Source organism: Cupressus sempervirens, chromosome 3 (genome assembly GCF_028749045.1).
Source record: "Cupressus sempervirens isolate cs-2001-9-10 chromosome 3, ASM2874904v1, whole genome shotgun sequence".
NCBI lineage: Eukaryota > Viridiplantae > Streptophyta > Pinopsida > Cupressales > Cupressaceae > Cupressus > Cupressus sempervirens.
Window position 1 is genome coordinate 768,593,640 of NC_143120.1, and position 19,175 is coordinate 768,612,814.

Consider the following 19,175-nt stretch of genomic DNA (forward strand, 5'->3'; position numbering starts at 1 on the left):
CTTGTCATATGCCTTCTGAATATCAACTTTTAGCAGCATACAGGCTTCTTTATTTTTTAATGCTGAATGGATTGTTTCCTATATAATTGAGATAGTGTCTATTATAGATCTACTAGGGAAAAATCCTATTTGTTCTTCCAAGATGAGTTTAGGAAGAAATTTTTTGAGATGATTAGCTAGAATTTTTTAGAATACTTTATAGATAGTGTTGCAAAATGCAATAGGCCTAAAATCTCCAGGCGCTACACTTTCATGCTTTTTGGGAATGAGAGTTACAAATGTATGGTTGATTTCAGTTAAAATGGATCCACCATTATGAGTTGCTTCTAAGGCTTTCCACAAATCCACTCCTAGAATATCCCAACATTTTTGAAAGAAGAAAGCTTGGAAGCCACCTGGACATGGGGATTTATCTGGATTCATATTGAAGCGTGTTGTTTTAACCTCAATAAGAGTGAAAGGTTCATTGAGGAATTTATTATCCTCCTCTAAGATCACTTTGGGAATATGTTTCAACATCTCATCTTGGCTAATTTTGTTTGAAGAGCCAAAGTTATTAAGCGTGTCATAAAAGTATTTGGTGAAAATTTCAGCAATTTCAACTGGACTTTCAGTTTGCTCCCCCTCTAGGTTTCTAATCTTGGTTATATTAATATAATTTCTATTGTAAATTGTACTATTATGAAAAAAATTGTGTTGCGATCTCCTTCTAGGAGCCATTTTTCTCTAGATTTTTGCCTCCAAAATATCTCTTCTTTTACTAGAATTTCTTCTTGTTTTAAGAGGTATTCTTTCTCTAATTGATAAGATTCATTAATCATTCCTTTCATTATGATTTCCTTATTTAATTTACTCATTTTATCTTCCAAGTCTAGTTTTTCTTTAAAAAAAATATTTAAAATGTAACTTGTTCCAACTTAAAATCTTATGTTTTAAATTTTTAAGTTTGGAGACCAAGCAAAACATTTTTGATCCTTCAAATTGATCCTCCAACCACCAATATTTAATTTGATCCATAAATCCCTTATCCATAAACCACATTTTATCACATTTGAAAGGATTTCTACTAGGTTTTCTTTGTTCTTTAATTTCCATTTTCACTGGGAAATGGTCAAAGCTAGCCATTGGTAATATTTCTACATTTATCAAATTATCCATACTCAATTCACCTTTTGGAAGAAACCTATCTAATCTTTTAGCAATGTAGCAAAATCCCTCCCTTTGATTGTTCCAGGTGTAGATTCCATTCTTAGTTTTAATATTCATGAGAGAGTCTTTCTTAATCCAATTTTTAAATCCTTCCATAGCTCTATTTGATTGACTACTCCCACCCTATTTTTCCTCCATGCTTAATACCGCATTGAAGTCTCCACCTAAAATAACTACTACCTATGGCATTGAGTTGATAAATGAGCTGATCTCATTCGATACTACAAGTTTATCTTTTGTAGATGTTGGTCCATACACATTAATTATTAGTATTTGCAAGTTTGATTTTTTGTTGACGACTCTTGCTCCCATTTAGTTAATTTGTAGGGAGAGTATTTCAACATTGATTGTCAAGGATTCCAAATTATGCCTAGTCCTCCTGAAGCTCCTTGCAACTACTGAAATTTTGATTTTCATTTACCCAATTTCTAACTTAGTTTTAATCCTTCCTCTTTGCCAAGTTTAGTTTCTTGTAATAATGAGATGTCTGAATCAAATAGGGTGAGGTTGTGCTTTAACAAGCATTTTTTTCTAGGGTTGTTAAGGTCCCTAGCATTCCAACTTATTATCTTCATTGCTCCTTGGGAAGGATCTTATCTTCATTGTTCCTTGGGAAGGATCTTCCCCTTCCCATTGTACAGAATATTAGAGATCTTTACCTAATCCTTAACTAGCCCTGTTGCCTCTCTAAGTTCTTTAAGTGATTTCCTTCCATGTTTCTGCTTAGATTTTCCACAAATTGGGGTTTTCAATCCTTCCTAATTCATTGAAATGCCAATTTTGTCAAGGTTTTTCTCTTCTAATACCTTCCCTGCAATAGAAGAGACTTCATCCTTGTGCAATTCCTCTGAGATGATTTCCTTGATTAACAAGTTATTAATTTGTTGATTCTCACCTCTTATTGTTTGAGTAGGCTTCAATGCTTTATTCTCTTTGTGACAGTCTTTGAAATTATGATACTTTAGATTTTCATAACCCCAAATAGATTCTATGTCTGCTGAATGTGTATTTACTCTTGAAACAGATCCATTATCCTCTTTGTCTAATGCAAACATGTCTTTCCCATTACTAGGAGTTTGCCAAAACTTGTAACTTTTCTTCTTTCCTTTCTTTCTAATAATTATGTTACTCTACTAGGCTAAATCTACTAGTGGAATGATCACCTCTTGTTCAATGTCTTCTTTTGGATTAGCTTTCCCTTACAATGTCTCTGAATCTTGCTTCACTTTGTTTTCTGACCTTTGCTCCTTTTGTCTTGGTTCTATTGATCCACTATGAATCAATTTGTCCTCCAACCTGTTTTCCTTGATCTGATTATCACTTGTTCTTGATGTATCTCCTATTTCAATAATTAGAATCTCTTTCCCTTTATGCTCCTTATGTAATTCTTTTGCAAGTAGACTCTAATCAATTAAGTCATTTTGTATCAGTAGGGTTTCATGATAAAGCTGATTTAATCTGACAATATTCAATTCCATTTCTTCAATGACTTCTTTTTGTAACTGACAATCCTTACATGTTTTGAATTTATTTAGAGAATGCTGATAACTGATACATTCTTCCCCTTCTATTTCCCTTGATTTTTCCACATCTTCTTCATTAATTGATGGTGTAGTTCTACTATCTGAGGATCTTTTTATAGTATTTTTTTCTACTTCTTGAGGGAATGAAGTTTTGGAGTTAGCCTTATCCTTACTTTTTGATGTGTTGCCTGATTTCCTTTTTGTACTTAAGTGATCTTTGATGCTATTAATGATTTGAGACTTTGCAAAGTTAGCATCTAAAAATTTATTAATTTCTCCTAGATATTCTTCAAAGGTTAACTTGTATATAGATCTATTTGTGATGATCTTTCTACTAATAGGATGATTTTGATGAGTTTTAACCAAAACTCTAATCCTATTATCTTTATTTAGATTATCTTCAAATCCTATTACATTTCCTAGTGAGTTACCGATTTTTGTAATAGTGGATTTCTCCATTAATGTTGATGGAATTTCTTTACTTTCCATCCATTGGATCGTTTCCATATTTTCAATATGAGCTTTGTTAAAGTTAGGTTACCACTTTAGAAATCTAATGTGGTGTCCTTTGTAGAAAAGTAAATCTGATTTCATAATTTCCTCCTTATCCTGTATATTTCTACATAAAATGAACCAAAATTTATCTGCAAAAGAGTTAAGGGTACTTACCTTGTCACCCCAAATCTTGGAAATGATGTATACCAGCATTGATCTCTTCTTTGGTGGATCATTCCAATACATATAGATTCCCTTATCCTCACAATCCTTCCATCTCCTCTCATTATAAGAATTGCTTATGATTATTTCATTGCAAGAAGAACTCTGCTCAATGAGGATTTGTTTTGAACTAGTTGTTGGTCCCTCCTTGAGAGCCGGTTGGTTTATCTTTTGATGTGGAGGTATGTATACTGATTTTCTTCTATCAGAGTTACTAATTCATCAGTTGCTATCATAGGATTGCCTTGGTGGAGCTAGAGGTTTTTTATTTTTTGGATGTCTTCCAAGAGGGATAACATTTGCTTCTGAGATCCATCGGGGCCATTTAGGGTGTTCCTTTTGGTTGAGATTCTCCTTTGACTTGGTGCTAGGGTTGGGCTCTAATCTTGTCACATATTTAATTTGACAGAAGAAAGGTTTTTGTTTTGAAATTTTTTCTTCCATAACTTCTAGTTTTTGCTAAATTCGAGGCCAATTTCTCCTTCTCTGCACTAATTTCTTGATGTCTTCTTTTTTGTGTGGTTGATTGCCCCAGATTTCCAAGATTCAACTGGTATGTTGTCAAGCATATGATTCAAATCTATGAGTGTTTGCTTCGCTAGTTTCTCTTTGTCCTAATTTTAACTATGTAGGGGCTTTGAACTTATTTTTGGTCATTAGAGAAGGTTGGGGAGTTGTCTTCCACTGGTATGCTACAAATTTTGAGATGGGGCGACTGAACTTTAGACGTAATTTCACATTTTTTGCCATTTTATCAGAGCAGAGTTATTTAGAGCTTTTTCTAGATCCTATGTTTAAAAAAAAATGAATAAGTATAATTATTGATATATTATAAATGAATTATAATATGAAAATGGTAATATTTTTATAATAATAATTCTTAAAAAATTATATAATATAAATAAAAAAAAATTTGGTATTTTTGAATGACAAAAATTATATTATAAGAAAATACAATATTAAAATATTACAATTTAAATCAACGTACTTAACAATCAAAAAATTATTAAACAAATATTAATCACATAAGCTTAATAAAAAATTAATCTTAAAATGTATTAGTTTTAAAATACATCAAACCAATATAAGAGGTAAATAAGTTCACCCAATCAAATTATAGAAAAATTATTTTCTAAAATTTGTAAAATTAAAAATCTTATATTTATAATATGCAATGTAATAGTTTGATAAAGAAATTTAAAGAACAATTAATTTAAACACGTAGAAAACAAAAATTTTAATCACTGGAAGGATTTTTATCCCATTAGGTTACATATGATAGCTACCTTAAACATCACACACTAAAGAAGAAATTAGGGTTGAAAAAATAACTTTGACTATTTAGCACTTTTATCCTAAGAATCAAACCTTAAATTGTATGATATTTAAGCTCTTCCTAAAAGAACCACATCCCTAAAACAATGTGAAGGAATCCTCTATATTTTTTTGATCTTCAACCAAGAGTGCAAAGTATATTATTTGGCCATCACATGGAAGGACAAACCATGGAGAAACACCAACTCATGTGTCCAGTCTCTCCTCATGACACCTACTATAGACTTAGTCATAGGCATAAAAAAGCAGTTGTACAAGGAATGCAAACACTCCAAGAATTGAATCCCAACATTGTCAGCCTATCTACAATTTAATCTTGAGTAGGTTTTTTAATCTTGAATATGTTTTCTACTCACAAAGAACCATATACATTGCTAACAGTCCATATTAACGAGCATTTAATGTCTATCCATAGTAGAATAGGGAATAACATAAATGAGTATGTCACTCAAACAACATTCCTCATCTTAACAAAGCTTGTGACATCCTATAAGGATATCCCACAATTAGCACTATAAAATTTATAATAATAATTTTATAAGGATATTGCACAATTAGCACTATAAAATTTATAATAATTTTATAAGGATATCCCACAATTAGCACTATGAAATTTATAATAATTTTATAAGCATATTCCATAATTAGCACTATAAAATTTATAATAATTTTTTTAGTTCCTCCACTAGTCTAGAACTATAAGCATAGAAATAAATTAATAAACATACTTTTTATTATGCTTACAATTTCATACTTATAAATTTTTTATTTGTTGAACTTATTTCATTCATTATTTAACGTGATATAGTATACTTTATCAAATATTTACTACTTTTTATATTCAAAATACAATGTCAACTTAAATAGTTTAATTTATTTTTTTGTTAATAAATGGTTTTGCTATATAGATTAATAAGTTTTAATTAAAAAAAGTAATAAAATCAATGAAAGCTTATGTAAGGATTTTAAATAAGTTAAATATCTATACTAAAAAATAAAATAATTTATCAAAGTATTAGAGAAAAAATATTTTTCTATTTTAAAAATAATCCATATATATCACTATAATTATATATTTTTGATCATTTTGATATAAATATGTATAATAGTGTAATAATCTTTAATCATAAGTTTAAAATTATTTATTTTATCCATCCCAAAAATTTTGATTTGAGCTCTAATGCTAAAGTATATAGTTTTATCATTATTAATAGTTATTTTATTATAATCATTTATTTTTATTTTTATTTTATCAGTAACTGGTCGAAGCCTTTTGATTGTATTAACTAAATAAAAAATACCTCAAAATATCTCTATTGAAATGGGCACTGGTAGGAAATAATAGAAAAGAAAACCTCCAGTCTTGCCCAAGACTGTAGTCCTTAAATATTACATGTTTAAAAGGGGCATACCCCAATTTCTAGTTTTTATTTTTATTTCCTGGGTACAATATCAAAGCATGATTTCCATTTCTAAAATTACAATACAATATCATGATCATTGTTAACTATTTAGAATTAATGTTGAAGGCTACGATACAAAATCACGAACCTCATTTGTAGTCCAGTAATAGGGGAGAGAAGTGAGGGTGACATTATCATCCTGATCTTTGTTTACTTGCAATAACTCTACTATCTTTCTAGATAAAATAGTTTCTCCATGCTCACCTACTACTATATAATATAGCTTAAAGGTATTGTTAATTTTGTTAGTAAAAAAATCAAAGAATATATCCCTGGTTACCAGATTTGTTATTCATTTTAATTGAAATAATATTTATTGATTGATTAGGTCTACTTTAAGTCAAAGGTAAGGTTAAAGATATAATAATACTAAACTAATTTCTTATTACCTTCAAAATAAGTTTGAAGATTTTTTCAATGTATTCTTGAAAGAGTTTAATCTAAGTCAAAATTGTCATCCCAAATTCATTGGTAATCAAAATCACCACAGAATAAAGCAAACGAGAGCCATTTTAGGCAAAACAAGAATAAACACGAGAGGGCAGGCTAAGAAAAATAAGAAAAAACACAAGTTAAGTCGATTAAACATAACAATACTAAGTAAGAGAGAATAGAACATGCTAAAGAGGTCAAAAAGATAAATGTTGGTCTCATAATGGTTTTGACAATTGAGTGTCAACACACTTAACCAATTTTCATATAGAAGCCGAGTAAACTATATATGCCAAGCTACAGTATGTGTTGAGCCGAAATTCCAATAGGTGTTGAGTGATCTTTAGGTGCCAAGCAATCTTCAGGTGCCGAGTGAGTTTAGGTGCCAAGTGAACCATATGAGCCAAGCATGATACAAGTGCTAAGTGAACCATATGAGCCAAGTGATATGTAGGTGTCGAGTCATAGTTGATGCCAACCAAGCCAGAATGCAATAGGTGCCAAGCAAATCAGAATCATATATGTGTTGAGCACGAGTAATCTAGTATGTGTCAAGTAATATAGAATCAACATAAAAGTTTGTGCCTTCACAAAATTAGATGTAAACCATTTTTGGATGAATCGTGAAGGGATTAAAAGATAAGATTGAATCTTTTATATTTCCTATGCAATCAGCATTCAACAAATAAGAAATATAGAGAAGGCATGCAACCAATAATAAAAGTGCAAGGAATGAGCAAGAATTAAAGATTTAATATGGATTGTAGATTCATAACTAACCCTAAGTCTTCAAAATATTTAAAAGGAGGATGAAACCCCATTGTATGCATGGAAGAGAACAGTGTATGGGTAAACTATAGAAAAATTTAGAGGGAAGTGTGAAAAGACTTAGAGGAATAGAATAGCATAGATATTAGATCTCAAAGGATCAAGATTTGAGAGATTAGATCGAGTGCCTAAATTTAGAAATCAAGGATTATAAGCTATCAAGTTTATTAGTCTAATACTCTCTAGCAATTGTATTAGAAGGAAAATCATATGTTGATAGTTTAGGTTAATAGCTAGGTTGTAGATCCTTTGAAAAGGTGATAAAATCCTTTAATAGGGTGACACTTCATGTAAAGTGTTTGTAAATCCTTTAGACAGGTCACTATTGATATAGTGTAAAGCCTTTAACGGGGTGGGCCTTTAACAAGGCAGAGGAGGTCAAACATTATTGCTGCAGTGATTTTGTGGATATCATCCCCACCCCAGTTTTACCTTCTCGTTTTGGAGGGTTTCTAGGTTACCAAATTTGTTGTTATGTGTTTTGATACATGTGTTTACCTTATGCTTAACTAATATTTTTACATGCATGCAATTTATTTTTAGTTAAAAAAATTTTAAGGCTAAAGTGTGATACTTCTAATTCACACCCCCCCCCCCCCCCCCCCCCTCTCAAAAGCATTCTTCCCATTTGATTATTCCAACAATAAACATAGCCAATCAAAAGGGATCGAGCCTAAATTAGTAAGGTTAAACTAGATTACCACAAGAAAAGATAAACATAGACATAATGTTTACTTTATATTCATATTAAGATATATATACATCAAAGTCCAGACATATAAACAAGATCCAGGATAGCCAAAATGTATCCCACAACTATGTAATTACCAAGAGAACTACCCAAGACCAAATACAGAAAGCCATATATCTGAAAATATACATAGTATTTAAAACACCACATCCCTAATTGAGGAGCCCTAACATAATATATTCTAAATTACATATTGATTATATGACCCTAATACTAGACCATACTAAAAGAGCAAGAGGCTCCTCAACATCTAGAAGCACCGAAAAAATTGAAAATTCCATCTTTGCCAGAATATTGAATCCCCATTTAGGTTTCTTCTTTCTTCTTCTAGAATTCCATGATGATTTCAATCACTTCCTTTAGGTCTTTAGCCCTAGATCTAGGAGGAAATCCAAAAGTGTTTCTAGCTCTGCTCGATTTGTAGATTTGGTAGGCAAAACTCCATAGCTTCCATGTCCACAAAATCCACTCCTAGATGAATGTAACCATTGAAGGTATGTAGATAATGTGAGAGCCAATCCTTAAATGGATCCTCCAAGATGCCTCTCCAATGTAGGAGGAATTGAATGCTAGCTTCCATCCTCAAACATTCTTAGAAAAAGAGGATATTATCCTGAATGACCAATGAAGGGTGTCTAGGCACAATTGCTAGCTCAAAACTCCTCAGTGAGTGAGACATGTAAGCTTCCAATAGAGGAATCTTAAGCTTATCATAAATACTAAATACCACATGTTCTAGACCTACCAACTATAATAGATCAAAGACTTTAAAGTAGAGCCAGATAATATCCCATTTCCCAACTTTGGCCCTAACTAGGCATCCAATCCAAGCTCCTACAATTTCATTGTTTGTTCTCTACTTCACATAGCACTCTACTAATGGCTACCCTACACATATCATCTACAGGGTTAAGCAATCGATTCCATCTCTTAGGATTCACATTACCTCAAAAATCCATAGTGCAAACCTTTATAGCATGACACGGGATAATATTTTTTTCTATATAGACATCTACCCTAGCTAATAACTAGAAACCTTTGAATGAATGTAGAGGTAAACTGACTCAACTCTAATTTTTAGAAGCTTTCTTTTTAGTTAGGAAAGATCTAGAGAGAAGTGAGCAATGACAAAATCAAAATTCATATGGGTAATGATTTAAATAATGCAAAAGATTAATGATTATAATGTGATACCTAATTGTCATGGCTTCTCTATGTGATTAGCCAATAGGTATACTTCTAGATTACCTTCTCTATATATGTGAATAAATCTTACTTCTTCAAAATTTTCCTAAAGATTGGATGGTTTTTTCTAGTTTTGAATTTAATATCCACTTAGGGGTTTTCTCTTTTCTAAGAGCATTAAGGATGATCTAAGAGTCTCCTTTGATTATAATCTTCTTGATTTTTAATTTAATACTTTATTTTTAGTCCTTCATGTACTACTTCTAATTCCAATATATTGCTTGAAGCTATTCCTAGGGGCTTAGCTAGTTTCATGATCCAATTTCTAGATTCTTCCTTGATTATACACCCGATTCTTGCTACCCCCAGGTTTCCTCTTGAGGCACCATTGAAATTAAGTTTCTTCCATCTTTTAGGTGGGGGTTTCCATCTGCACTCTTTTCTGGCTATAATGTTCTTTTTTTTAATATATGAGAGGTGGATTAATTATATCTTTCCAATTCTTTTTCATTTCAGCATCCCATTTTGAAAAAGAACCTTCTTCTTTTGTCATTTTTCTAAGATTGCAATTTATAACTTCTATGATACTTGCTTCAATCTTGTTAAAGAGAGATGAAGTTTTGAGTTCTTTTTCATTGAAGATCCATTTGTCTCTTTCCTTCCAAATCTCCCATGTTGGGATAGTTGCGGTGATATTCCAGAGTTTTCTATATACTTTGGTGTTGGTCTCTTTAGGCCACCTTGATAGGTAGTATTTCCACTTCCTCGGGAGTGGGGCGGTCTAGTTTAGTTTAATTTTAATCCAATCCCAACATTTCATAGCATATTTACATTGATACAAGAGATCCTTTGTTGTTTCTAAGTTTTCTTTGCATAGGAAGCATCTATATGGGCCTTCAAAACCCATTTTCCTAATTCTACCTACTATTAGGATTCAATTTTGGGAAGCTTCTCATAGAAAGATACCTACTTTAGGTAGTCTTTTTGGGTCCCAACATAGGTTTATTGGCATATTTATTGCTTATCACTTTTGTGAATTAATTATTTGCTTGTAACCCTCCTTTACCTTGTAAATTTTGTCTCTAGAAGCTACCTAAATGAGCTTGTTTTCCCAATTGTAATAATTGATTGGGCATTCTCTAACAATAAATTTTAATTTTTTCTAGTCTACTAGAGTAAGACCTCTATTTTCTAGAGATTTCCATCTCTACAGGGCTTCTTCATTAGAGGGATCATATAGGATATAATCTACAACCTTGGTTCCCAATACTGAGCTAATTAGATTTTTGGCATTGATAGATATGTCATATTGATTTTGGGGGTGGTGGGGGAGAGGTGCCTATTGGCGCTCAAAATTGTAGCCTCGATTTTGAGCACCATTAAAAAATTGAGCCTTATAAATGCTTTTTAATGCACATGTACCTGGTTGTACTTTTGAGGCCCAAGAGGTGTTCAATATTTCTAACACCCTCCATTCAGTGTGATTAAGTGTTCTATGATGTTAAATTGAGATTTTGAGCCATTTCGTGAAGTCTCGTTTTGAGCTAGTTGCAAATCTACATTTTACCCTTAGTGTCAAAAGTGACAGGAGGCCTTGTTTGCGATTGAATATCTTACACCCAGAAATGTTTCATGACATGCCACTATGGGAGTATTTAGTGTCCATACCTAAGAGCCTATGTTTCATATTTTGAGTCATTTTGAGTTTGTGTGACTAGGTTTTGAATCCCTCAAAGTTGGTCTTTTAAATTTGTAATGCTAATGCACATTGCACATAATTCTGAGAAGCCCTATTTGACGAGTTATAACTTTTGACCAATTGACTGAAATGTTAAAATTATTTTTGCATTGCATTTTAGACATTAGAGACTTGTTAAGTTTCAAGTTTCAGCTCATGACGAATCTGTTTGATCAGTTTTCAAACATGATTCCAAATGGAATTTCTATCTTTTTACCGGTGTCAGCATTTGCAGATTTGTTAGAACCCCTATTCAGGACATCATAACTTGAGATCTTTGATTGGTAAGATTGAATAGATTGTACCCCTATGTTGTCCTCTAAAAATTCTCCAAGTGTGTCAGTTTGCAAGTCTTGATGAATTGACATGCACACTTTTCCAAGTCAATTCCATTTGCAAAAAATCAATTTCCTTCCATTGTTTCAATTTGCAAAATCTAAGTAGCCCACTTTGAATGCCCTCCAGTTGGGCCTAGTTATTTTTCATGAGCCCAAATTACAAATACGTAATGTCCTTATGACACAGAACCAACATCCCAATTTTCGTCCTCCCAAGTGTCCATTTGCCTAGCTTTTCAAAGCCAAATCCTCATTCAATTTATTGCTTTCTGACATGTTTTCTTGCAAGTAATTCTGAGAGGTCAACTTTGACATTGAATATCTTTTGACCTTGAATTTTTCATGAGATGAGATTTGACAGGGTGAAAGTATGTGGAACAAAGAACTAGTGGGTTAGATTTCAAAGCCCAGTTAGGTGTTTGGGTCAATTTTTTAAGGCTAGTCAAATGACCCTCTGACATTAAATTGGCAGTTTGAAAATTAATGAAAAATGAGTTTTAAATGACAATTTAGCAGTCGAATTGGTTTCCAATTAGTCTGAGAAGGTCGGTGGATCAGTTGGATGAGTTAGGTGTACATTGAGGATCTACATTTGACATGTGATCGATTCAATGATTACAATTCTATTAAGTTGCTTGTAAGATTATTGGCGAAGAGCTTTTAATGTAAAATAAAGAGGAGCAACACGTTTAAAAGGGGGAGACACTGCTAACAGGGTAGTCCATATCATAGATGGCAAAGGGACCTTGTTTCAATGCAAGGCATCCATGTTTTTCTGAGTAGGGATGTTGAGTGGAATGAAATCCACCCACGTGAAAGGGCATGGGGGCAACTAAATCCACTGCAAGGAAATAATGCATAGATAGAAGGGAGCTCCATAGGGGACGTCTTCAGCAATAAGGCCCAAACAGAGAGCAGTCCACACAATGGACACAAAGAGGACACATTTATTGTAGACAGCCTCACGCAGGTAGAGGAGGCATCAGAGAAAGGATGGCATCCATAGCATAAAGCCAGCCCATGGTAGGAATGAGGGAGTCGGCAGGGCAGGGCAGGCACATCCAAAGAATTTCAAACTGCTATTTTTGTAGATTAGAGTCAAATCTCCACATCCAAGAAACAGATAATGTGGCTGGAGGCAGGGATGCCATTACTTACAGAACCTCATATTTGGGAAGGCCGCAGCTTGTGAGGGAACACCATTAGATTTGTAGGGGCAGCTATGGTTCAACATGAAGAGGGGAGCTGCCCACACATAACAAGCACTTACTGGTAAATAGCCCACGTAAGCAACAAATATAAAGACGCCAAACTTGTAAAGATCCCAACTCACAAATTCTACCCATGTTTTATAAGATCTAAGCCATTTCTTTGAAGCAAATCATACCTGAAAATGAAGAATGAATAGGTAGTTTTTTTTTGGTTGCTAGTCAATAGGTTGTGCAGAACATAGCAGAGGAAAGACAAAGGAAGACATTAGTCCCATATCGCTTGTGCAAGAAACCTTTTTAATGTTTAAATACAATAACACTTGCTATGTGTTGTGTCTTAAGAAATGGGCCTTTTAGAAGTTGCCATTAGTTTAGTGGGGCCTGTGAGTGGTCAAATTGGTGCAGTCAAAGACAAAATTTTAAACAAGCACACTCTCAAAGAAATGCTGATGTGGAATCTAATCATCGAGATGTTGACACATGGATAATCTTATGGTCATCGCTATCTCGCTAAGTGAAGATGCTCACGGGATAGCCATAGTGAGATAGCGATGATGACATGGTAGCGAGGAGGATGATGTGGTGAGGTCGCAAATAGAGGAAGGAGATCGCGCTACGTGGCACATCCGGCGGTCCTCGCTATCTCGCCAAGGAAAAGTTGCTCACGTGATAACATGGCAACATAGTGAGGGTTGATATGGCAATGACACATGGCAGATGATGTGGACAGGGGTCGACCAATCACAGAGTGCCATGTGGCACTTGGTCAACAGAGGTTTGACTTCAAATTTAAAAGATAAGGGAAAATGTGAAAGTCATAAAAATATTTTTATTCCTTTTCTTAGGCAAAAATGCACGTTCAAGAGTTTTTATTTCAAAGGGGATTAAATCTAAAGTATGAACTTTAGAAGATTTTTAAATTTTTCAAAATTTAAACCCAAAGAAGTTGCAGAGCTGAGTTTCTAGCGAAGGGGGATTTTTTCAAATTGAGATTCTGGGCATTTTCGGAAAGAAAAATATGCAATATTATATATTGTTGGAATCGTGAGAATCTGAATTTTTTGATTGTAAAGTTAGTTTTTGCACAGCTTGTAGTCTATTCGAGCTATGTGAGGTTTTCTCTTAGGTTCCCTAAATTGCAACTATATTCAGACCAGGAAGTTCAAAATTGGTTTTTTGACATGGTAATGATTTAAATATGGTTAAAAGGCAGTGGAAATACAGTTTGGGTCAAAAATTGATCACATTCACTCAGTAAAACTCAAATTTTACCAAGAATTTCAGTGAAGTTTTCAAGATATTTTGAATGACTCAACAAGTTTTCATCATTTCACCAAAGAAATTTGCAAATCAAATCAGATGGGTAGAGAGAGGAAAGAGGTTTTTCAACTAAACAGGATGGGATTTCAAGTGGACACACGTCATCTTCAGATCAGATCCAAAAATTCATCTTGGTCTATATCTTTCTATTTTTCATCCATTGTAAGGGTTCTAGTTTTTTGTCACTGAGAAAACATTTGGTTCCAGTTCTTTGGAGAAAATTTGCACACTATTGTGATACTAGGGTTTTGGTTCCAGTCTTGATGCATTCCCAATACTGAGACACCATACTTTCAGCAATTTCTCTTGTGTGAACAGTAGTAGGAAAGATAATACAGTAAGTTCTAATGTGTTAGGTGTTTTCATGTTTTGATTTCATGCATATGAATGTATTGTTTCAAAGAAATTAATACAAAGAACAACATATTCATTAGTTTCATTATGATTCTCATCTCCCTTTATCAGTGATCTTCAATGTTTTATGATCTTTGAACAAAGAGCTTAGGTTGTAGTTGCAATCCCTTAATGTTGTATGTTATTTCATTATTTCTTATGACTAAAAAAGTTATGTAAATGCTTCAAGGAATCAACAGGGTTGCAATTTTACTGATGGGGATATCATGTAAGAATGAGGTTCAGATTGAGCACAGATGTTTATTTACAAGGTAAATAGATAGATCGTATATCTGAATATATGAGTAAGTATCATATATCCATATGTATGCATTTGATTCATGAATCTTCCCAATGGATTAGACACTAGTCAGCTACAGGATCATTAAAATCTTACTGTTGCATATCTAAGGGTTTGTTGAATTCAACATTATTAATCAAACGTTCTTTCCCTTTCATGTTGAAGGACCTAAATGTTTAACCCTCACTTAGCTTATGAATGTCATAAATCTACATTTAGCTACTATAGGTCTATGTCATTTCATGAGTCATTAGGAGAAATAAGGGTTTTCATTTGCTTAATAGATTCAGGGATATGTTTTTGCACTGGTACAATATCATTTGAATCTGAGGTCTACCCACCTAGGTTTTGCAGAGCCTAAAGTAGAAGATGGGTCAAGCCTTATAGTTGGCCTATTGTCAGAAATGGCATGTTGAAAATGGGAGTTAGTTGCCCCTAGATATGTCAGTTTCTCAGTGGAATAACTGAAAACCCTCCAATGTTTTCAAACACCAATAGTGCCCATTCCATGAATCTTCCTAGAATAGGGCTTTGTCACTTCTACCTAAATCCCGTGTTAAAAATTTCAAAATCAAGGGGTGACATTTTAGCATGAAATTCCATGCTACAAAACCTTGGGGGGAGGGGGGTGGGGGTTTCTAGTTCTCAATAAAGATGTGTTATGTGTTGCATTTAAATATTTATTATACATTATTCTTTCCCATTTTCTATCTCTTTCTTGATATATCCACCAAACTTATTCTGTGCCTAATGCTTCATTCAAATCCCCATGGTTCTTTAGGTCTAAAAATTTGTACCCATCTTATTAGAGCTTCCTTCTTTTTATCTTCTATGCCTTTCCAAAAGAAATCTCTCAATTTCATGTCTATTTTTTGATTGATGTTCTTAGGTAGTTGGAGACATGATAGTTGGTAGTGTTGGAAATATTCTTAACAAAGCTAAGTTACTAAGATGGGAGGGGTGAATCAGTAACTTCTAAAACTTCTACAATTTCAACTCTTCATCCAACTATCTAGTTAGCATTTAATCCTTCACCTATAATTTAATCTAATTGTATGCATAAGAGACTGAAAACATGAAAGCATTCATAACACTTTGACACAAAGATTTGATGACCTAGAAATCTTCCAAATAGAAAGTAAAACTAGGGTGGGGATGATACCCACAAGCTTTAGTATTGCAGTATAAATTTGGCCTGTTAAGGCTTATATTGATCACTTCTAATGATCTGCCCTATTAGGAGCAATAAGAACTGCTAGGTCCACCTTGTGAAAGGATTTACAAACGTACAATGAAGTATGCACTCGGTAAAGAGATTTACAAAAGATTGTTAGTTCTACCTTGTTAAAGGATTTAATTGATCTATTTTTTAGGATGAAATAGTAGTTGATCTTTGATCTGCAACTTGGTTTGTTGAATGAGATTTCTTTAAGTGTACAAATCACCTTGTTGTAATAGATGAATCTTTGTTGCTCCTCTTTTTGCTCTTCTCTTAAGATTACATTACATATTCATTATTACTTTCCACATTGGATGTGATACAATAATCTACAAATATACCAATCCAATTATACAAATTACAAAGTCAGCCACTATACAAGTTTCTAGTTCTCAATAAAGATGTGTTATCTATTGCATTTAGATAATTATTATACATTATTCTTTCCCATTTTCTATCTCTTTCTTGATATATCCACCAAACTTATTTTGTGCCTAATGCTTCATTGTATCATTCTAGATTTTTAATTCCTAATCCTCGTGGTTCTTTAGGTCTACAAATTTGTTCTCATCTTATTAGAGCTTCCTTCTTTTTATCCTCTATGCCTTTCCAAAATAAATCTCTCAATTTCATGTCTATTTTTTGATTGATGTTCTTAGGTAGTTGAAGACATGATAGTTGGTAGTGTTGTAAATATTCTTAACAAAGCTAAGTCACTAAGAGTGGAGGGGCAAATCAATAACTTCCAAAACTTCTACAATTTTAACTCTTAATCCAATAGTTTAGTTAGCATTTAATCATTCACATATAATCTGATCTAATTGTATGCATAATAAACTAAAAACATGAAAGCATTCATAACACTTTGACACAAAGATTTGATGACCCAAAAATCTTCCAAATAGAAACTAAAACTAGGCTGGGGATGATACCCACAAGCTTTAGTATTGTACTATAAAGTTGGCCTGTTAAGGCTTACATTGATCACTTCTGATGATCTACCCTGTTAGGAGCAATAAGGACTGCTAGGTCCACATTGTGAAAGGATTTACAAACATAGAATGAAGTATGCACTTAGTAAAGAGATTTACAAAATATTGTTAGGTCTACCTTGTTAAAGGATTTAATTGATCCACCTGTTAGGATGAAATAGTAGCTGATCTTAGATCTACAACTTGGTTTGCTAAATGAGATTCCTTTAAGTGTACAAATCATCTTGCTATGATAGATGAATCTTTGTTGCTCCTTATATTGTTGTAGCCTTTATAGTTCACACTTTCTTCTCTTCTCTTAAAATTATAGTACATATTCATCATTACTTCCCACATTGGATGTGATACAATAATCTACAAATATACCAATCCAATTATACAAATTACAAAGTTGGCTACTATACAATTTTACACAAATATTGCAAGTCAGCTCAAGTGTAGACACTCAGGCTCTAAAGACTAACTCAGTGAAGTTCTGATACTTGACATCCACTATCAATGCTCAACATCATCATGCACTAGGTATACATAGAAGCTTAGTTCATACTAATCACTTTCATGTAGTCTTGAACTCGGTCTACATAGGTGACTCGTTAGATACTGTGAAACTCATCATACTAAATCACCTTTGCATAGCTTGGTAAACACTATCACCTTGAGATCAGTATAAACTGAGTCACTTGATTAACACTAAGTAGCTCGATTAATATTGGACTTGCATCACATAAACTCTAAACTTGGTAAGCACTTCATAGCTCAGTTTGCACTGGTAAACTCAGCATACACTGAGATGCTTAGTTTACATTGCTAATATTCACATTAATTGTAACTGCTCAATAAACACTAGAATTTTTCCAAAGGAATCAATAGCAACTGCAGAACTCAAAAACAACTGAAATGCTTGGAAAACAATGTTAACTATACAATAAGCTTGGTAGATACTTACAATCTAAATAAGTGTATGTCATTAATAACAAACTTGACTGATATGTCAACAATCTCCCCCTTTGGCATTGGTGATAAAAAACACTTATCAACCAAAACTAAATTCAAAAAATTTCTGAATACCTTTATCCATCACCTAGTGATTCTTAGCTCATTAGAGTATACTATTTTTGAGATTTTTCAAAATTGGTTTTGTAAGATATATATCTATACATGGTAAGGCTCTTATACAGTATATTGTACATCTAAAAAATTCCCTTGCTATATACAATGTATATTTCTATACACATTTGTCTCCCCCATTTCCTTTACAACTTATGTACCAATTCTACAAATCATTTTCTCCCCCATAACTCATTATTCTCATATCTTCATTATATCTTCTTATTCACAGTATATACTCCCCCTTTTTGACATTAATGCCAAAGATTTATTCTATATATTTACATGTTAATGACAAAATGAGATAAAAATTCTAAATGTACCTTGAGTATTATAGCCAATTTTTTGTCCCAATTGTCTTGCAAGACCTTACATGTGCAAAGTGCAATCTGTACTTTTGCTAACAACTCAATCATGTGGTCTACTATGGAGAATTTGTTTCATGGATGAGGGATTTGGAATGTGCAATATATTTCTAAAGTGCATCCATGTTGGGAAGAATTATGTTCTAAATATTTACTAAGGTAGATTTGATTCTAGCCTCTTCCTTAAACAATTTTGCCTATAACTCGGTCAAAAATTTAATCTTATTAGAATGTACTATGCTTGATCTACTGTCAAGTTGTAGTTGCTAAGAACTTGCCTTGAGGTCTTCATCTATCTTAGACAATTTGTCCTTTATTTCCTTGGTAAAATTTGAAACATCGCATAGCTTACCAAAAAGTGATGACATATTATTACAAGATGTTTCCAAAGAATCCAAAGTGATAGAGAGTTCTACTTGATAAATATAAATGTTTTGAGTAATTTTCTCTAACACTTTATTCTCAAACTTCTTTTTTGCCTTCTACAGTAACTTATCTTGTCCATCTATATCTTCATTCAACTTTTGAACTGCCTCTGCTAGTTGATACAAAATTGGCTATGAAGAATCAACCTCTATACCTTCCACCTCTACCAAAATATTCTTGGCATCCTCAATGATTTTAAATTCCTTATCTCTTTCTTCTCTAAGTCTCTGTTGCTTGGCTTTCTTTTGGAGGAGCTCACCAAATGTCTGCATTTGGTCTGGAGTGAGCTTGGAAATGTCCCAATTTGGATTAAAATTTCCTC